The following is a 22,890-nucleotide window of genomic DNA, read 5'->3' on the forward strand; positions in this document are numbered from 1 at the left end:
CTTCAGTTGGACCCTTATGACAGGGGCAAGAATGTCAAGAGTGTTGGGAAGGTACAATGAAAGTTGGAGAGGGCTGTATCAGGGTCTGAGTCAGCCGCAGTAGTAAAAGGAGGAGAGTAGGTGGAGGCAAAGGCGGAGGCAAAGGCAGCCGCTGACACTCTTTTCATGGGTCGGATGACCTTAAAGGCGGGAGGTGGTGTAGGGTGTGCTATTGCCAAAGGAGAAGAGAGCTTCAAATGTGAAGAGAGAAGAGAATGATCAGTCCATGAGAGTGAAGTAGTGAGAGGATTAGAGATTGGGATGTCTGTGGTGAGAAGAGCATCCAAGGTGTGGCCAGCAGTGTGCGTTGGACCAGAGGGTAGAATGGAAAGAGAAAGGGAGTCACAAAGGTTTCGGAAAGGTCCTGAAGAGTCAGGAGAGTCAAGATGGATGTTAAGATCCCCTAGAAGAAGGAGTTGGGAAGAGGAGGAGAGGAGAGGAGAGAAGAGGCCAGGTCAGCCCATTCCGAGAGGAAGAGGGTGGACAGGCCCGACGGCCGATAGAAGGTGGCCAGAGTAAGAGAGGCGACAGGTGAGAAAGAGAGAGCTTGCAGACCAGGCATTCAAAGGAGGAGTAGACCTGAGTGGGAATAATAGAAACAGTGATCCAATCAGGAAAGTTCAAGGCTATTCCACCTCCTGGGCTGTTGGGCATGAGCATGGAGAGGATCTTGTAACCTTCAGGGAGGAGGGTGTCAGGAGGGTGTCATAACTCCTGACAGAGCTGTCCTTAAACCATGTCGACTGACTGGGAGTTGGATGCAGCCGGGTAGCAACGGGAGCATCGGGCAGAGTCCCCTAGGCAGAGTCACCGCAGGAATGGCTAGGAGACTCAGTGGCGGCTTGGCAAAGACGCAACGCCGAGATGGGTGATGGTGGGAGGACCCAGTCGCTCGTAGTGGGGAGGAAAAACAAGGCTGTCCAGAAGGAGTACCGGAGTACCGGTGTTGCTGTAGGCACAATGAGTCTGGGACTGAGGGCAGACCAGGTGATGCCGGGAAGCGCCACTGTGCCGAAGTGGGTTGATGGTAGCAGGACCCCAACGTGCCCAGATACAGAGAGCAGACAATGCCAACTGGAAGGAGGATGCAGCCGGGCAGCAGTGGAGGCATCAGGAAATGTCCTCCAGGCAGAGTCGGTGCAGGCGCGCCCACAGTGGCGGAGAATAGAAGAGGCTGTCAGGTGGGAAGATGCGGTAGGGCAGCAGAGGGGGCGTCGGGCAGAGGTTCCAAGGCGATGCCGCAACACAGCCGTGGGTCAGGAGGAACAGGACCCAGTCACTCACGGTCACGGAGACCAGTCAAGGCAGACCAGCAGAAAACTGCAGGAGACGTGAGCAGGCAGGAGCAGAACCAGCACACACAGAAGCGAGGAACAGTTGCGGACGTCAGGCTGAAAGTCATTGTTTGTTGGAAAGAGCAGGCTCCGATGCACAGGTGAATAACAGGAGCTGTCGGGACGGTCCTAGTGAGAGGTGAAGGGTAGGAGATGGAGAAACAGAGTAGATGGGGTGATAGAAAGTGCCATAGTGAGGGGCACAGGGTGTGGTGCACTTAACCAGGCAAAGCAATTGAGGTACGTGAGAGGAGGAAGGCAAGAAGGGAGCAAGTGCACAGGGAGACACAGACAGGATAGAGAAGAGACAGTGGAAGATGACGAGGGTAAAGGAACAGATAGTAGGCCAGACAGAGAACAGAGGGGGGTAAACTTGTCAACACATTCTCATTAAAAACACAGCAAAACAAAATCATTTTTAACAGTAGCAAGACAATCAGGATGTGCACACAGCTAAATTCGATTTTAAACAGCAGTAAGACAATCACCATGTATCAGCAGGTCAACCACCCCCAGCTTCCAGTCTAATAGAATAGCTAAGCCTTATGCCCCTTGCTATGCCCAAAAATGACACAATATAACCTCTATATCATGCTGTCCCAATCGATAAGGACTAATTGAGATGAGAAATGCATCAAACCTAATAGTCCGATGGGAGCAGGAATTGTTACTAACCTACATATATGAACTAAGTGTCGGGAGTGTCCCACACAAAAGTGGAAAACAGGGAGAAGGAGAACCGTTTTGCCTGGAAGGGTGGTTGGAGACCAGAAGTGTATCTCACCCAGATAGAGCGCCAAAGGTGTAAGCAGGGGATGGGGATGTGTCACAATGAAGTCGACCGCCGAAGGTGTGAAATGTGTCACATATAAAGGGATGCCTTTCAGGGCAGAAACCGTGCAGCTCAAGGATTGACCTCGGGGGACAAGGAACACATCTCTTCTAGAGGAACTCATGGGGATGGTAATTGCTACACACTACAATGAATGACAAGGGGAGGGATATGGATCGCAAAGTTTCAGGAGTAAAGCTCAGGGTCAACACACTCATCTTGGAAGCAAGACGACGCAGAGCAACATAGGTTCGATCCCTGGGTCCGTGCTTAGAAACCTCTGGGTATTAAGCACTTTATAAATAACCTATCATTTCATATCATTTAGTCAGACCATCTAGGGTAGGAAATGTATTGCCACTAACTAACCGTACTAAAAACTCACCATTCTGCACATGCCTTTTTAAACTCATACCTCTACAGCACCACAAACCGCACACACTTCACAACACCACGACAATGAAACAAACCATACACAATCGGACGCAACACCACATGACACCTACCAACCGAAAAATGCACTTGCGCTCAGTGACTTGTCTCTCCGAACAGAAGCTGCCAACAACACATCACAGCTCTTTTCCTGCTCAGTCCTACTAACAAACCCTGTCACCCTGCTTGCACTGCAGATCCGTCAGAGCACCAAGTGACCAGGCAGGTGGCAACAGTACGTGATACAAGAACCTTTAACATAACGATTGGGTGGGTGCTCCTTCTCTCCACTTGACCTCTCTCAGACTTTGCTTCCCTAAATTAGTACTGTGGGTCCCAGACCCTTCTTGGTCTTCGCCAAGTTAGTACTGTGGGTCCCAGACCCTTCTTGACCTTCCACAAGTTCGTACTGTGGGTCCCAGAACCCAGTACCACTGTCTAGGGCTTTCATTACACTGCCCGACAGTGCTTCAGTGTCCCAACCCTTTCCCTGGGCTCATCAGCTTTCTCTTTATGGCTTCTCTGCATCTTCGGTGCGCGTCTGTACTCTGGACGGCATACTAGCCTCTGCCGCCTTCAGGAAGCACAACATGTTTCCTCGCGCTCCGCTCTGCTTCCCGCGAGCCTCTCCAAAGGTCATTGCTCACTGGGCTGTCTTCTTACACCCTGTTGCTGTCTGGACTCGTGTGCACCGCCATTACCCTGCTCTGCCGTGAGCTGGAGCACTCCTCCTGCTTTCAGCTACACTTCCCCAGTGAGGGAGCCTCCAGCTTCCCTCTGGCACACTGCTGGTACCCAGTGGCTCACCCCCGCTTTGAGCACCCAAGCGGTTCCTGGGGTTTCCCCAGAGGTCCCCATTTCTCCACCAGCTATTGGGGTGCAAAGGCTCCCCCTTTCTTCTACACCAAATGATTTGTGCAGCCAGGTACTCCAGGGAAGACATCTCTCACACTTACTGAGTCTTTGCTTGCTTTTATACTGGCACTGTCCAATAGTATTTTGAGAAAGCCTAGACCGCTGCAGTGATTCTCATTAGGAGTGATCATCATTACTGCTTGCTTCGGTCTCATCTCAGTTTTTGGGGAAGGACTGGACCGCTGATAATGGCTTTCATTAGGAGTGATCATCATTCCTCCATACCTCTCCCTTGTCACAGCACTGATCGTATAACTCTATATAACTGACAGAGACTGATATGCGGGGAGTTTTCTCCTCTGTGAAAGGGACAGTGAGCTAAAGACTTGGTTGAGACTCTCCAGGGGACCATCCACCCAGGAAAAGGTCAATGGGCCATGTTCGTGCCGGTAGAGGGACTCCCAGAACCCCCACTGTTTTGAATATTAAGTAACTTTGGGTATCACCCTAAGTTACATGGGGAATCCAGACATGCACACCTTGCTCACAGTTGTTAGAGAGGCAGAGCTCCACCTCACTGATGAGGCCCGATTAGGCCGAAACAAGTGTCTGGAGTTGCTGTTGGTACTCTTGTTCAGAGGAGAATTGCCTATCATTTCGGAGCTGGACTGCCCATGGGCAGGACAAAGACTGATATGCAGGGAACTTTCTCCTCTGTGAAAGGGATAGTGAGCTAAAGACTTGGTTGAGACTCTCCGGGGGCCATGTTCGTGCCGATAGAGGCACACCGAGCACCTCCCTGTTTTACATATTAAGTAGCTTTGGGTCTCACCCTAAGTTACCAGAGGAATCCAGATGTGGACCTCTTGCTCACTGTTGTCAGAGGGGCGCAGCTCCACCTCACTGATGAGGCCTGACTATGCCCAAAACACATGTCTGGGGTTGTTGTTGGTACTCATGTTCAGAGGACAATTGCCTAGCATTTTGCTGCTGGACTGCCCTTGGGCAGAACAAAACTGATATGTGGGGACACTTCTCCTCTGTGAAAGGGATGGTGAGCTAAAAACTTGATTGAGACTCTCCCAGAGGCCACCCACCCAGGAAAAGGACAATGGGCCATGTTTGTGCCGTTAAAGGGACTCCCAGAACCCCCTTATTTTGCGTATTAAGTAACTTTGAGTCTCACCCTAAGTTACCAGGGGAATCAAGACATGGACCCCTTGCTTACTGTTCTTAGAGATGAACATCTCCACCGCACTGATGAGGCCCGACTAGGCCGAAACACGTGTATGGGGTTGCCGTTCGTACTCTTGTTCAGAGGAGAACTGCCTAGCATTTCGGAGCAGGACTGCAATTGGGCAGGACAAAGACTGATATGCGGGGACATTTCTCCTCTGTGAATGGGACAGTGAGCTAAAGACTTGGTTGAGACTCTCCCAGGGGCCATGCACCCAAGAACAGGTCAATGGGTCGTGCTCGTGCCAGTAGAGAGACTCCCAGAACCCCCTCTGTTTTGAATATTAAGTAACTTTTGGTCTCACCCTAATTTACATGGGGAATCCAGACATGCACCCCTTGCTCACAGTTCTTAGAGAGGCACAGCTCCACCTCACTGATGAGGCCCGATTAGGCCGAAACAAGTGTCTGGGGTTGCTGTTGGTACTCTTGTTCAGAGGAGAATTGCCTAGCATTTCGGTGATGGACTGCCATTGGGCAGGCCAAAGACTGATATGCGGGTAAATGTCTCCTCTGTGAAAGGGACAGTGAGCTAAAGACTTGGTCGAGACTCTCCCAGGGGCCATCCACCCAAGAACAGGTCAATGGGCCCTGTTTGTGCTGATAGAGGGACTCCCAGAACCCCCTTATTTTGCGTATTAAGTAACTTTGAGTCTCACCCTAAATTACCAGGGGAATCCAGATGTGGACCCCTTGCTCACTGTTCTTAAAGAGGCGCATCTCGACCTCACTGATGAGGCCCGACTAGGTCCGAAACACGTGTCTGGGGTTGATGTTGGTACTCGTGTTCAGAGGACAATTGCCTATCATTTTAATGCTGGACTGCCCTTGGGCAGAAAAAAACTGATATGTGGGGACACTTCTCCTCTGTGAAAGGGACAGAGAGCTACAAACTTGGTTGAGACTCTCCCAGAGGTCACCCACCCATGACAAGGAGAATGGACCATATTTGTGCCGGTAGAGGGACTCCCAGAACCCCCTTGTTTTGCATATTAAGTAACTTTGGGTCTCACCCTAAGTTACCAGGGGAATCCAGACGTTCACCCCTTGCTCACTGTTCTTAGAAAGGCACAGCTGCACCTCACTGATGTGGCCCGACTAGTCTGAAACACGTGTGTATGGGGTTGCCGTTGTTACTCTTGTTCAGAGGAGAATTGCCTAGCATTTCCGTGATGGACTTCCCTTTGGCAGGACAAAGACTGATATGCAGGGACATTTCTCCTATGTGAATGGGACAGTGAGCTAAAGACTTGGTTGAGACTCTTCCGGGGGCCATCCACCCAAGCACAGGTCAATGGGCCGTGCTCATGCCGGTAGAGGGACTCCCAGAACCCCCTGTGTTTTGCCTATTAAGTACATTTTTGTCTCACCATAAATTATATGGGGAATCCAGACATGCACCCCTTGCTCACTGTTCTTAGAGAGGCACTGCACCACCTCACTGATGAGGCCCGACTAGGCCGAAACAAGTGTCTGGAGTTGCTATTGGTACTCTTGTTCAGAGGAGAATTTCCTAGCATTTCGGTGCTGTACTGGCCTTGGGCAGGACAAAGACTGATATGCGGGGAACTTTCTCCTCTGTGAAAGGGACAGTGAGCTAAAGACTTCGTTGAGACTCTCTGGGGGCAATGTTTGTGCCGATAGAGGGACACCCAGCACCTCCCTGTTTTGCATATTATGTAACTTTGGGTCTCACCCTAAGTTACCAGGGGAATCCAGATGTGGACCTCTTGCTCACTGTTGTTAGAGAGGCGCATCTCCACCTCGCTGATGAGGCCCGACTAGGTCCGAAACACGTGTCTGGGGTTGTTGTTGGTACTCGTGTTCAGAGGACAATTGCCTATCATTTTGCTGCTGGACTGCCCTTGGGCAGAAAAAAACTGATATGTGGGGACACTTCTCCTCTGTGAAAGGGACAGAGAGCTAAAAACTTGGTTGAGACTCTCCCAGAGGCCATCCACCCAAGACAAGGACAATGGGCCATATTTGTGCCGCTAGATGGACTCCCAGAACCCCCTTGTTTTGCATATTAAGTAACTTTGGGTCTCACCCTTAATTACCAGGGGAATCCAGACGTTCGCCCCTTGCTCACTGTTCTTAGAAAGGCACAGCTCCACCTCACTGATGAGGCCTGACTAGGCCGAAACACATGTCTGGAGTTGCTGTTGGTACTCTTGTTCAGAGGAGAATTGCCTAGAATTTCGGTGCAGGACTGCCATTGGGTAGGACAAAGACTGATATGCAGGAAAGCTTCTCCTCTGTGAATGGGACATTGAGCTAAAGACTTGGTTGAGACTCTCCCAGGGTCCATCCACCCAAGAACAGGTCATTGGGTCATGCTCGTGCGAGTAGAGAGACTCCCAGAACACCCTGTGTTTTAAATAGTGAGTAACTTTGGGTCTCACCATAAGTTACCAGGGGAATCCAGACGTGGACCCCTTGCTTACAGAGGCACAGCTCCACCTCACTGATGAGGCCTGACTAGGCTGCAACACGTGTATGGGGTTGCCGTTCGTACTCTTGTTCAGAGGAGAATAGCCTAGCATTTTGGTGCTGGACTGCCCTTGGGCAGGCCAAAGATTGATATGTGGGGAAATTTCTCCTCTGTGAAAGGGACAGTGAGCTAAAGACTTGGTTGAGACGCTCCCGGGGGCCATCCACCTAAGAACAGGACAATGGGCCGTGCTCGTGCCAGTAGAGGGACTCCCAGAACCCCCTCTGTTTTGAATATTAAGTAACTTTGGGTCTCACCCTAAGTTACCAGGGGAATGCAAACCTTGCTCACTGTTGTTAGTGAGGCACATCTCCACCTCTTTGATGAGGCCGGACTAGGCCGAAACACTTGTCTGGGGTTGCTGTTGGTACTCTTGTTCAGAGGATAATTGCTTAGCATTTCACTGCTGGACTGCCCCTGGGCAGGACAAAGACTGATATGCCGGGGACATTTCTCCTCTGTGAAAGAGACAGTGAGCTAAAGACTTGGTTGACACTTTCCCGGGAGCTAGCCACCAAAGAACTGGTCAATGGGCCATGTTCGGGCCAGTAGAGGGACTCCCAGAACCCCCCCCTTGTTTTGCATATTATGTAACTTTGGGTGTTACCCTAAGGTACCAGGGGAATCCAAATGTGGACCCCTTGCTCACTGTTAGAGAGGCACAGCTCCAACTCACTGATGAGGCCTGACTAGGCTGAAGCACGTGTATGCGGTTGCTATTGGTACTCTTGTTCAGAGGAGAATAGCCTAGGATTTCGGTGCTGGACTGCCCATGGGCAGGACAAAGACTGATATGTGGGGAATTGTCTCCTTTGTGAAAGGGACAGTGAACTAAAGACTTGTTTTAGACTCTCCCGTGGGCCATCCACCCAAGAACAGGTCAATTACCAGTGTTTGTGCCGATAGAGGGACTCCCAGAACCCCCCCTTATTTTGCAATTCTATAACTTTACATCACACAAGAGTCTAATGCAGAGGTTGCTACGTGAAGCAGGTCTGCTTGGCATCTTAAATTGGAAGGACTCATTTTCCTTGTATTCATCATCTTGATTAGAATGGAAGACATCAAAGTCCTCACAATGGGTCCTCTTGAGAGCTGGACTGGAGCCTAGAAGTGTCTGTGGCAGAGAGTGTATTCTTCTAATTGGCAATTTAATGTTGAGAACATTTCCTGACACGAGTAGTGCTTTTTTAAACGTTTCCTCTATGTCTTTCATTTTGAGCGGCCTATCAAGGCCAAGACCCCCATTGGAAGAATCTGAAGATACAGCCCTCTGCCAACCACCAATCTGCACAGACAGCCACATCCTAGAGCCAGCCTGGCTCAGCAAAGGTCAACAACCCACCCCTTTTATCAGCCTGGGGCAAACAAAGCCCCTGCCCTTTTAACAAAAGTAGACTCTCGGCCAAACCCGAGCAACATAGAGTACACTGTGTGAGAAATCACTGTCCATGAACAGGTACAACAAAGACGGGTCCCCTCTGCATACTCTTGTGTGGGCTTGCACAGGCCCTGGGAGTTTGCAAAAATCTCCTATGTAACCTATGGAGCAAGTTTGCGAAAGACCACGGATGGCTCTGACAAAGCCGGCAGTGCTTGCTTCATGAGCACAGCAATCACCAGATAAGTGGGAGAAATGGAACACATTTCCCACTCTTTCTAGTTATCTCAATACTGGGGGCAGTGAAGGAGAAAAAAAAAAGTTCCTGTTCCTTGCAGACCATGCCAATAACGACTATGAATTCCATGATTGTGGGCCAGCCAGTTAAAGGCTTTGGGCCTCCATACCGGGCTCCAGTACCGGGTTCCTCATTGGAAAAACCCTTCCCCATTCCCATTGAGCCCCCATAGCGCTCAATGGGAATGGGGAGGGAGCTAATAACGGGCCCGTTAATAATGGGCCCGTTAATAATGGGCCCGTTATTAGCTCCCTGGTCCCCTAGCGGGACTCGCTACGGGCGCTTGGTTTTACCAGGCGTCCTTACCCGGTCCCGCAAAGGGAACCTCGTAATAGGGTGTCCCGTAATGAAGGGTGCCGGTCTCGTACCGGCACCCTTCATTACGGGACCGCTAGGGTCATAATGAAGCCCATTGACTTTAGCCAATGCTAGTCCCCCATCAATTCGCCAACCCAACTGCAGAGCTCCACAGAGAGTTCATCCCACGGGTAGAGGTTAAATGGCTATATAAGATCCGTCTCTCAGGCAGAGTAGATGGTAGTAGACAACTGTAGCAGGTGGTTGATGCGAGTTGGCAACACTGGGATGAGGTTGTGGCAGGTGTTTTAAGAGGAGGTGGACACTAGAGGTGAGAGAAGGTGACAGGAGAAGATAAGGAGGAACTGGGTGAACATCTGAAGGAGGTTGAAGAATAGCAGGAGAAGGTCATTGGAGAAGATGGATAAGAGCTGGGTGAACATCCGGAAGAGGTTGATGAATAACAGAAGGAGGTTGTAAAAGAGGGAGAGGTGGAGGGTAGTGAACACAAGGAGGAGGTGGGAGTAAACAATAAAGAGGAGGTTTGGTGAATGCCAGGAGCAAATATACAGCATAGGAAGGGCCGAGGTGGCCATCTGTGCCCAAAGTGGTGTGAGGGGGAAGGCCCAGATCTGAAGGGGTGAGATCCATGATTGTAGGAGAAACAAGCATGTAGTATAATGTTGAGCAGGGACAGACACAGAGCAAGGAGGTGCTGAGAGAGTAAAAGTCAGGACCCCAGAAGACAGAGGTCACAATGCCCTACCCAAACTGCATGCTAAAGTGGGAGAGAACTGCCAACTTTCTTCTCCCTGAGCCTTGCTCAGAATTTCACCATACACCAGCTGCTGCTGGGAGAAACCCAGCAATGTCTACAGGATCCACCCAAGTGTGAGAATGAGCAGAGAGAAGATGGGTGCAGGAAAGCCTTAAGCATGAAAGTGAGAGAGGAGACCAGAGAGCCTAAGAGAACAAGAGTGCAGGAACCTCTCAAGATTGAAAGAAAGATATTTGAAGTACACAAGGAAGCTTTGTAAGCCAATGTGGGACTGTTTGGGGATAGATGGAAGGGTTGGTTGTGAATAAAACATGCTACAAATCATCCTCTTTTACTAGTGCTGTGTGCCGCCCACTGGGTTATATGACCTATGCTGTTAGAAGTGAGATGCACAAAGGATGTACTGGAAGCTGCTGATCTATGACATCCACATTCTAGATTACAGACTGTACAGACGTCCTGGAAGGCTAGGCTCCCTGCCAAAGCCACGCCTAATGCAGCTAGCTTCGACCTTAAAAGTGTGGACGATGTAGCTATTTCCAAGGATGCGGGAGCTCTGGTCTTCAGAGTATTCATAAGGGTCTTGCTAAAGAAAACCTATTGGTGGATTTCTATAAAGGCATGCTTGGTTGGGAAATGTACAACTGACTTTGGGGTCGGCAACATGACTGAGACTATCATGGCTCAGAACTTTTCTGCACGCAAGGGAACGCCATTGCTCAGTTGGTATGTGAGGTGTACATGCCTCTTAGGACGTGCACTGACCTGCACATCACTGGGATGGAAACTGGATCTGCAGCATATAGGATAGGGATTAGGATGCCAAGAAAAGTCACCTAATGAGAACCTGACTGCCCGATAGACGGTCTGGACAGACTGGTGTACCCAAAAGGCGAATCCCAAAGTAAGCCCTCGAGGGGGACAAAACCCATGTGAGAATGTAGATGTCAGGATCCTCAGGCAACAGGAAAAGCAGTAAACCTCCAGGGGATTTGGAGCTTTTGCAGAACAGGCAGAGTCCAGAACAAGCTAGAGTAGGGAGGGGGACTGCAGGCAGGGAAAGAGGGTGACTAACAGGAGCAGGAGACAAGGAACACAGAAATAGGAAGGAAGAGTCTTGGCTCATCGGAGCATAGCGACGCAAGAAACCATACCTTCCTGCAGATTATATCTGTATGTGGCATCTCTGAATGCCACCGGGTCTCCCAGCGCATCCATTGTGAACACCACCATCTTGGGAAGGTCTGCGTTGCTGAAAACATCTTGTGCAAGGTCCATGCGCAACACCATCTTGGATGGGGCATATGCAGCCGGCAATGCGGCGAGTATGCCAGCTTTACTGTAGGGACCATAGCCGCGTTAGTAGTCTGACAAAGTCAACCTAAACGGAGGAGCTCTAGTCCCTGGAAATGACCAATATTGATGAAGGAGGGATTGGTTTCTCCTTCTGCCTAAGACCTTCTCAAGAAGCAGGGAATCTGTGTTGGAACGGGGCACTAGCCAGACTCACTCTGGAACCCGCTGGAGGGTGCGCATGATCCATCGAAGCTCCTCTTAGAACCAGATTTTGCAACAACTAAGAGTAGTGATCCCTCTCTTCTTGCCCCTTTCGATGTTACAATACCAGCTGAAGTGGGAGGGAGACAGATGGTGGGGCCCTACTGTGTGAAGAAAATGGGCTCTTGTACAGGGTCATGAATAATGTGAAATGAGATGGACAAACAAGATACGGAAGCCTGGTTCCCCAATGGTTCCAGAAAGAAGTATTAGATAAGGCTTATTTGCACCTTTCCACATGTCAGAAATGCCCTGCAACAACCCAGGAAAAGGTGCCAAGTAGATTAATTTGCCTGTGGTATATCAGCATATCCACAAATATTGCTCACAATGGCCCATTTTAGGAAATGTCACTGAATGGCATGGGGAAGGCACCTCTACAACCACTACAACCACTGCCCATTCTTGAGTTACCCTTTTCCATAATGGACATCATATGGACCCTACAAATCCCTCTAATAATGGCAACAAATACATTCTAGTGGTCCTAGACTATTCTACTTGATACCTAGAGCATCCTAAAACATCTGGTGCCCTATTGGTTCGGGTTCCCAGAGGAGAGCCTCACTAACAAAGAAACTCAATGTATGTCCCAGCTAAAGATAGTCCTACCAATGGATACCCTCCGTACCTCAGGATATATCCTCAGACCAGTGGATTGATGGAACAGTTTAATCAAGATTTGTATAGGAAATTAGTCTCAGAGGATGCCATACTTCTATGTGCCCTCCTCGCCAACCGGAAAACACAGTAAGAGTCCACTGGATTCTCCCTGTTAGAGTTGCTGCATGAGAGGGAGCCCTGAAGCATCCTTGATATTATGAAGGAAAGGTGGGAAGGCCAAGGCACCACAGAGGGGGAGATCCAGGAGTTCTGATAGGCCACTCAAGAGGGATTATGCCTGGTCCATAAACTAGGCAGCAACACCTACAGACCAGCCAACAAAAAAACAAAGTGTATGTATTACATAAAGGCCAAAGTCAGGAAATCAAAAGTAGGTGATCTGGTGCTGCTTGTTTTACTTTTGCCATCAGAAATCAGCTGTTGACTAAGTGCCATTGACCTTACAAAATGACAGGCACTCAGCGATCTTAATTACTGTGTCCAGGAAGACGCCTGCTGGAAGCCAACCAAGTATATTGTGTGAACTGGCTGGAAGCCTGGAGAATCCTGAAGAACCCAGTTTATGCCACTTTTAGTGTTAGCAAAAGACATTTATTGCTGCTTTTATGAAACTGATAGAAAAATCCTGATCACCGACTAGACGAAAGAAATGCAAATCTACCCAGGACACTTCTCCAACGTCTTAGTGGACTGGCCTGGACTTGGAGGTTTCCTACATTTCATTGAGACTCTTCCAGGAAAATGTGTTTTGTTGTGGGACTACAGCTTCCCCAAGGCTCACCAGAAGGCTATGGAGGAAGAAGTCAAAGATAATGCTAGACCTCACGATTACCAAGCCCTCACAAGGTTACTGGTTCTCTGATCGCCCTTCGCCTCCACAAAAGAAAATATGTAACTGTTGAGCTGGTGTCCTTACCCATTCGATAGGCCACTGAAACCTTAAAGTATCACCTTACAGGACACAGGTTTACCTTTACTACAAATCATGCCCGATTGACTTTGTTATGTAGGACAACAAAAACTCACCCAAGAGTAATAAGGTGGCTCCTCACCCTCCAGCCTTATTCCTTTTTCACTTTTATATAGGGAGGCTTCCTAGCTAGATACTTGGTGGAGAAGGGGGTCAGAAGGAAGAGGGGAGAATTGTGACAAAGTCCCCTGCCTGCTTCTGGTGACTTCTAGTAGAGTGACCAACGGGGCCGAGTGCCTCCCCAGGATTAGAGGATAATGGACCCCAGATTGGTATTTGGAGGAACCCCTGGTCACTGCGTACTATCCCCCGTCATGCGTCATGGGGCAGTCACATTGAACTCCACAATGATACTGGCTTGTTAAGTGTCCACCTAGAGACCCTGGCTCAGTAAGGATCAACAACCACTCCACCCTTTCTTGCAGCACTGTGAACGTGTGGACAAGCCAATGCCCTTCTCTGATAGGCCATTCTGTTGACACTGTTCCATTAAGAAAACGATTCTCAGCTCAGCCATTTCTTAGCAACTATAGAGTATACTGCCTGATAAATCACTATCCCACACTGCAGCCCAGAACAACATCAGGATCCCTCAGTGGACTCTTGCACAACCGCACTTGCAGGCTCACGCAGGCTCACGCAGGCCTCTGGAAATTCACAAAAAGGTCTCATGTGGCTCGCAGAGTGATCAAGGAAAGGACCACCAACAGCTCTGACAAAGGCTGCAGTGCTCGCTCCAACAATAGAGCAATCACCGGAGAAGAGGGAGGGATGAAAGCATGTATCCCACGTTCACTAGTATCTTTAAATACTGCAGGCAGTGGAGCAGCACACCACAGCACCGGAGCTCTTTGCAGACCCTGTCAATCACATTTATTAAACCCAAGATAGCAGGCCAGTGGTTTAAATACTTTTTAATTGGTTCAGCTATGTTCACAAGTTGATTAGGAAGACAAACTAAGAGTCAGACCCTCATCAATTCACCCACATAGCTAAAGACCGTCCTGGTGAGTAAAGCCCACAGGGAGGATGTAGGGAGTTATATGAGCCTGGGCTCTGAGTAAGGACGTGTGGGTGTTTGGACATGTTGTGGCAGGCGGTTGGTGCAAATTGGCAACATTGGAAGGATGTAGGGTCAGTTGTTGGAAGTTGGAGACTAGACAGGGAGAATGAGATGGCAGTAGAAGATAAGGAGAGGTGGTTGAACATCTGGAGGAGGTTGGTGAACAGCAGGAGGAGGCTGCAGGATTAGATGAGAAGGCGGGTAAACATCTGGAGGATATTGGAACAGAGAAGGCAAAGCGAGGGGAACATCAGGATGAGGTGATTAGAAAATGAAAAGGAGGAGGTTGGAGAAGAACAGGTACCAATAGAGATACCGTAGAAAGGTTTGAGGAGGCTAGCTAGGAGTGCTCAAGGTGTAAGGTGAAGACCTTGATCTGAAGGTATAATGCAGCCCCACACTACCTTGTAGACAGATTTAAGAGACACACCCCCAAACGATCTACCAGAACAGCAAATTCCAACCTCCTCACAGTGCCTAGATTTAATCGATCCAAAACTGGAGGGAATAGCTTCCAGGTGAAAGCGGTCCAACATTGGAACTCCCTGCCACCCACCTTAAGGACAGCCCAAACCTACCCTCACTTCAGGCGCAATTATATTCTCTGGATAAAGGAAAATGATTATTAACCTCACCCTATCTACGCCTCCCCTATGTACATTTTGTAAATTGTTGTTAGTGCATCCGCCTCGTACTTGTACCTGTATTACCTTTGTATATACTTGTAATTGTTGAACAGCAATGTAACGAAGCTGAGAATATTGTTGCTCATGCGCTCTGATACCCTTGGGTCTGGCGCGCACTACAAATGAATAAAACAAACAAACAAATAGTGGCAGGAGAAATGATCACACGGTGGGACATTTAGAAGAGACAGGTACAGAACAGTGAGAAGCTGAGGGAACCTGGGAGAGTGAGGTGGCGAGGCGCTACTCAAACAGACTGGAGCTGTGGTAAAGGAACTGCCTCCTTAGTTCTACCTAAGACCTGCAAAGAGGTTTGCCCTATTTAACTACTCAGAGAAACCCAGCTTCGTCTACAGGAGCAGTCCAAGTGAGAGGGTAAACTCAGAGAATAAGGATGCAGATAGGTGTCCACAGAACCCGAGATAAGGAGGGTGCAGGAACCACTTAAGCTTTAGAGCCAAAGACTAGTGGGCCCCAGGTTTGTATTGATTTCCATTAAAGCACCCTGAGCCAACCACACAAGTCAAGTAGTCTGGTCTCTTGCTTGCATCAGTAACCTTAATCTATTCCCTGAGCAGCACACCTGCTTCCAGGGAGGCTTCTTTGGAGAGAACCAAGCCCTCACCTTGTGAAGATCCTGAATGGTACAGGCAGGAACAAACGGTATTAACCAAATTTACCTTTTCAATTGACATTTTGTCCTAATTGGCCTAATAATAGTGGTCCTAATTGACCTTCTGCACAATTGACCTTTATCTTTATTTTACTATATATATATATATATATATATATATATATATATACATATATATATATATATATATATATATATATATGTGTGGGATGGGTTTGGGTTCATAAATAATATAATGGGATTGGGTAGGGTATATGTCCTAATTGACCTTCATTTCACGATCAATTGTGCAGAAGGTCAATTCTCCCGCAATCAATTGTGAAAAGGTAAATTAGTATACATCCGAACAAACGCAAGCAATATTCACTCTGTGTTGCAGTTTAACAGAAAAATCTGCCTCAATTACAAAATGGCAGATGGCTGCTTTGAGACATTGGCCACTGCTCAGCTAAACCTAATTGAAACACTTTATGTAAGGGAAGGATCGCTGTTCTAACACCTTCAAAATAAGTGGAAAAGTCCAAACACTGGGGAACGCCATTAGGCAATTGAGGCAAACCCTATGCAGTTCAGCGGGAGGCCATTCAAAGAGCACCCCTTATGAGCCGTATTGGATTATTACACTAATAGACCCAATAAATGTTGCAGCAGACCAGTGTACCGAACTCAAGGCAGGGGGAGGCCAGAGTGGGCCAGGAGTGGAGACAACACTCAATGGATGTACAAGGAAAGTTGCCAGCCTGCTCATGGCTATTTATCAGACCTGACAGAAGCCAAAGACCAGGGCGCATATGACCAACCATTCATTATGTGCCAACAGCATTGGACCGCAGGGGCAACCCGTGGCTCGTAGGTAAGATTACCAACACATGAGAAAACCCTATGCAAGGGGGAATAAATACTTGGCAATAGTAGCGGAAAAGGTATTCCCACCTGGCCCACGAGGGTGGCCTATGAGAGTGACCCGTGTGGGTGAGCGTGAGAATATCTTCACCAAGGTGTGCCCTAAGCAAGGGTGGTGAAAATACCTGCTGGTTATAGTTTGTAAAGAAGTGAGTTAGGCGCTACAACACTGATATTGTACATTTTGAAAGTAGAAGCAATCAGGGCAATCGGATACTGCATATTAATTAGATTGGGACATCCTTAGAGGGCCTGAGGGCCCGGGGATAGGCCCTCGCGCCCATTTGTGTTCACTCATTCAGATACCCTTAATTATAATCTTGTGTTCTGCAGTTTGTCTTTGAGGAAGTCAGAATAGAACTCGGGAGACCTCTGTCTAGTGATGGCGCACATAATCTGGTGTCAGGTCTTGCAGTGGACGAAAACGGCGCATTGTGGGGAAAGCTAGCTGTTTTAGCCCAAGCAAGCTAAATATCACAGAATATTGTGAAGGGTTCTTGGAAGAAATTACTTTTCAGCCCTGTACTATCAACTTATTCCATGCTCTTCTGGACACATTATAACACACATACAAGAATTCACTCTGCATCACTTGGCAGGCATATCCTCCATGACTCTAGTATCTACCATAATGCAACTTTCACAGAGGGGAAAATGGCGAGCCACGGATGAAACCGCATCCTCTTCAGCCCCCAGAGACCTGCCCATAAGTGTACATACGGAGACTCTCATTGGTTGAGCACTGTGAGTGGAGAGGGCATGGGATATTTGCAAATCAGTGTGTTCTTTCAGAGAAGGCCAGTGGAGGTCTAAAGACATTGGAAAGGGGAATCCCTTCTGCCTTTATGCCTTGTCACGTGAGATGTCGAATAACCTGTGTAAACCTGGTGCACACTCTCGTTGTATCATATGACTGCTTTTTGGCACGCGAGAGACCTTTTCTTAATGTTCCTTTTGCTCTTAGTTCAGTAGTTCTAGCTGAGTTCAGCCAGACCTAGAACGATGTCCGGGAAAGATTCTAGCAAGGAAAGGCCGTGGTCTCTGTTGTCTTGGTCTGATTTCCAGTAATCCAATGAGTGTAAACTCCACTGTATGCCAGGGGTTTTGCCTTGAGTGCAGCAGCCATAAATTGATCGCCTTTGGATATCATTGAGAGTAAATGATCGGTGCGGATTAATGGCGCTGGATTATCAGAACTTCTACGGCACACATACACAGAACCGTGGAAAGCACCCTTCACACACTGTCATTGGTAACAACGCTAGCTGACAAAATATGTCACATTGTGATGGGATGTGCAGGAGTTTACTATCATTGACCTGGTAAAGGTGCCCGGTGAAGCACTCATGGTTAGGGATCGGTGAAGCACTCATGGTTAGGGATCGGTGAAGCACTCATGGTTAGGGATCGGTGAAGCACTCATGATCAGGGATCCTAATCTGGCCCAATGTTGGCTGGTTGCTTATTTGAAGCAGAGAGGACCTGCATGCATCGTCAATGGAGACCAGTGGGGAGATGAGCATTTTGGATTGAAAAGAGTTATATTACAAGTAAACATGGTGGCCAATTGATATGGTTGTATGCATTGAAAAAGTAGGAAAGACTATTATTGGTGAACCAAACCATCAACATAGGCCATTTACTCTAAAGTATATCCAAAGGCAGGAAAGGAAATGTACAGCCTCCACAGCCGCACAGTTTACACTTGGTTGAATTCAAGTGGTGGAAACGAGATTAACACAACATTCTCTTGATAAAACTTGGTCCACTCCCAGGACATCTTTTTCTGTTTGATAACATTAATAGCATCCACAGAGGACGTTCTGTGGCGTCTTTTCAAAGAGGAAGTAATACCACAATGGAGCGTGCTATTTTGAAGATTTCTAATTATATGCTGAAATATAAGGCTGAATAATACATGAAAAATGTAGTGTTAGTGCTGTATTTTGAAATTTGATTAAGTAGTTCATTTTAGTTGGAAGAAAAGGGCACATGCAATGAAGAGCTGAAATACTATAAATACAGAAAAAAACTTTCTTAAAGGGATGTGATCGTGAAGGTTTCTAAGGCGCCCTACTTGCACCATTGCCACCGTGAAACAACCATAACTCTGCCGCTGCCATGCACTGCTTGTCATCCACTCTGACAATTGGGACTTCTCTTTAATCTATACATTTGTTGAGCTGTATTAGTTTTGTGTTGTCCCTCACATTAAATTTTATCTGATCCAAACCAGTTGGGGTACTCTATTTTTTTCTTTAGCTTTGTTTCATTGCTCAAGTCCTGTTGCAAGTGGGTTTACTTGCATGCTGTTGGTGCATTACGCATCATGAGCATTGGTCGACCGGCGATGAGTTGTGGTTGTTTTACTACAGCAGTAGGCAATTATTAACCATAATTTGCAGATTTGTGGGGATTCAATTTCTTGCGCAGCAACCATAACATCCCTTTGAGACACGTTTCACTGGATTTAATAAGGTTTTATTATGTGAACCTTAACCACAATGGACCTTTAACCAAAGTGTTTTCACTGGATTTCAATGTTTTTTAAATAATAAATTAGATCATATCTACAGCACCTAAAGCCATCCCCGGGGGCAATTTGAATGGGTTAGGGCAGAGCCTTTAGCTCTTTCCTGGGAACCTCTGAGCACACCAGTGGGCCCACTGGGTGCACCCTGCAGCCGTGACTACAACCAGTAGCCACTTTGCCCTGGGGCTTGGCCATCAGCCTCACCCCACTCTCCACAAAGCCACCAGAGGCTGCCACCGAGCCATGGCTGATGGCCACTTTGCCCAAAGAATTACATTTATTGCAGGTCTGTGGACCACTCGCCGTGAACTGCAGACATGGCTAATGGCCACTTTACCTGGGTCGCAGACTTAGGCCATGCCACAGACCTTGTAGTGCCACCTCAGCAGCTACTGAGCCTGGCACTGCATTTGGCCAGAGCCACTGGTCACCTACCCCCATTGACGTTCCATTGGCCACTGGGAATTGCCTGCTTCCACTTTCCCCAGGCGTGGCCTTTGGCCATTCAACAGACATATGTAAGCCACGCAAAGTAGTGTTGCCACAGGCAATGACCAATGCCACATGAAGACACCAATGGGTGTGACTGTAGGCCAGTGGCCAGACGTTGCCAGATCCCACCAAGCTATCCACATTAGTTAGAGGGGCTGGTCTCTCTCCCAGCCCAGTAGCCACTTGACCTCCTTTGGAGGTCGGTGGGTCACAGTCCATGGCCTGCTAACATGATCAGTGCCACATTGCCTGGGTCATGGTCTATTGCCATGCTTCAATCTCTGTGAAGCCACCGTAAGTGGCCATTGGTCTTTGCCTGTCCTGTGGCAAGACCCAACTGCCACTTTTCCCCATAGCAGGTCCATGGGCCACTTGCAACTTTACCAGGGAGCATGACCACGCAAAGTAGGCATTTGGCATGGCCACAGCCCTACGCAAAGTAGCCATTGGGTCTGGCCACAGCCACTTTGCCTCTACTTGGAGTCTGTGGGCCTCTGGCCATCACCTGCAGCCAGGGCCCCCGGCCACTTTTCCTTGGCCATGGCTCTCAGCAATGTCTCAAGCACCGCCAAGCCACTCAAAGTGGCTTCTAGTCCTCGCCGGCAAATAAGGTCAGAGCCCAATTTACCCCCTTGTGGATCCTCTGGGATACAAGCCTTGACCTAGCGAGACTCTGTAGTTAAGTTTACATAAACCTTTACATGGAAAAATGCATTCCTGTGTAATCTTTGTTCCCTTCCATGAAAGTACACCACATTAAGCAGGCAACTGATGTGGTCAAGTTCATGCCAAATGAAGTGCATCCTCTGAAATTTTAGAAATCGCATCAGTCTAACTCAAGATGTTTACTTTTTAAGGGCCAAAAAATGTATAAGTACCTTGGTTTTCAGGCTGCTCATCAGGCCTTTCTCCAGACCGTTGCGTTTCAAAACTCTCTGCAGGTCCTTTCCCAAGACTTTGTGTTTCAGGCTTCTCAGAATATTTTCCCCCCACACTGTGTATTCCAAGCATCACAGCAGTGATGCTCCCAGTCCTTGTGTTTCAGCAATTTCACAGCAGTCCTCTTATGGGCCTCAGATTTCCATATTCCCAGAAGGCCTCTCCTGTAGGCCTTTTGTGTCAGGATTCACAGCAGGACTCTCTCCTAGGCCTTGGGTTGCAAGATTCACAACTGAAGTCTCTGGTAGGCCTTGGATTTCAGAAGTCAAAGCAGGCCTCTCTTTAGTCCTGGGGTTTCAAGATTCACAACAGGCCTTCTTCCAGACCTTCAGTGTAGGAATGGCAATAGGTTTCTCCCCGACCTTCAAGATTCTTCACCAGCCGCTTTATTCAGACACGGGAATATCCATCCTCCATTATCTTCCCCTAGCGATCTGGTGGAAAGCCTGAGACGCTGGCTCTTCATTTCCCCTAAGGAGTTGAAAGGGGTTGCTGTGCCCTTCTGGTCAGCCTTCCTCCTCCAGGCTTGCAAGGTGGCAGCTCTCCACACCTTCGATTTCTTGGTTCTGGCAGCAGGCCTTTCACAATCCTCCTTTCCCACAGACTCACCTTGCAGCAAGGCAGTAGAACAGAGACGGACACACCCTGACTGGGTTTCCCTAGTCACTTTTATACTCCTCCCAATGGGCTGGGTCTCCTCCCTCTTTCTACATTGGTTGTTGGTGTTTCGGGTTTGAATATGGGAATTCAATTGGTTATTCCTTCTTCTGTAATGTCTCGCCCTCGTTACCCTCTTGTTGGTATTGACTAATTAGTTGAGGGTGTCGATTGGCTTCCATGGTCCTTGTTCAGGCCTTAAAGTGCGGTGTGGTTGGCAGCGCCATTTTGGATTACCTCACAGCACGAACTACAGCATTACACAGCCATGTTGTTGGGTCTGCCCCAACATCTTGCCTAAAATGGTGGCGTGCTGCGTGCCGAGCCTCCTTGCTCTTACCTGGGTACGTCCTGTTAAGTATAGCGAAACGGTCAGAAAATCTCTGGAGCCGAAGCTCTGCAGGCCTCATACTTTCTCATTCTTATTATGTTCAGGAAGTGTCATGTCCTCTCAACTTCTTGTCCCCTGATCTCACAAGCCCGATTAAGGCTTCAGTTATGTGTTTAGCATGGATCCTGCACCGTGACCGGATCCTGCACCGTGATCCTCCGGACTGAATACAGTTCGGACTGGTTTGGGTTGTTAAGTAGCTAAGCATGCATTTTGGGACTCATAGTTCCAACATATTCCTTTCTCTCTTCTGGCGGTCCAAAAAGGCCCACCACATTTCCTGAGCGGTAGCGGGCTTGCGGGATCCCACCTCATCCACCCTCGGGGAAGCACCTTGGGAAGATCTGGAAAAGATCTGGGGCTATGTTAATGTCGGGACTGTCAGGACTCAGGGCTAGCTCGCCTTTTGGTTGTAGACCCTGAGCTTCTATCAGGCGCAACAACCAAAAGACTCAGGGCTATGGCCCACTCAGCCCCCCTAGCAACGCCTCTGCCACCCCTAACTCTACGACCCACTATCCCCTAAAGGTTAGAATGGGAAATTCAGGGAGTTCACCACAAGGGTTACACCCACAACAGGCAACCCAACCACTATTTCATCCAATGGTGGCCTAATGGCAGTGTCAAGCTGATGGCCAGACCACCAAACGGCTCCCTAAACTGTGATTTTAAGATTGTTATAAGGGATAATCCAGGTGTAGAACCAACACGAGAAGCAACACATTTAAAAGTTTCCTTCCCCCTTCATGACTTTATATGGTAGTGGCAAGAAAATACCTTGCCAGCCTAATATCCCCAAAATGGCTGCATTCAAATTAATGAAATTAAGCCAAAATCTATCATAAAGAGGCAATATAAGGCCTCTTATGACCTGCCACTATCTGCAGCCCCCTCCCTTGTAGTGAGAAGGGGCTATTCTCTTCAGCCACTGTGAAAAAAAGCGGAAGCTTGGGAACCAAACGTCTCCACTTTGGTCTGCATATCTTAGCAACCCTCGCCACTGGGTTGGCACAAACACTAGGCAAACTAGGTGTCTCGTGGCCGCCATTGTGCTTGCCAGAGGGGGTGTGTTATTGATTTGCAGAAGAGATGTAAACCAGTTTGTGATAAAGTGGCTACTAGGAGCCATCTTATGCGGCGGCCTTCTTTAAACTACAGTGCTCACATACCTAAATTTCACTTGCTCAGAAGTCGAAGCAGAAATGTTGCACACCTGTATTTAGTCTGCACGCCACACGGTCTGGCTCAAAAGTGAAAGCACAGAGTCACAACATTTCAGCATTTTGCTTTGTATTGCGTTGCCGTAAATGCTTGCTCAACGCGAAGCAAAATTTCCCTTGCAAACGTGACATGGAAAATGTCATCCTTACCACTCATGCAGAAAATCATGCATGTGCACAGTCATCCCACAATTTTCCACGTGTTTCACTTTGTTTCATCGTTTCATGTGCAATCTACGTATTAC

This window comes from Ambystoma mexicanum, chromosome 13 (genome assembly GCF_040938575.1).
Source record: "Ambystoma mexicanum isolate Mex_15411 chromosome 13, UKY_AmexF1_1, whole genome shotgun sequence".
In the NCBI taxonomy this organism is placed as follows: Eukaryota; Metazoa; Chordata; class Amphibia; order Caudata; family Ambystomatidae; genus Ambystoma; species Ambystoma mexicanum.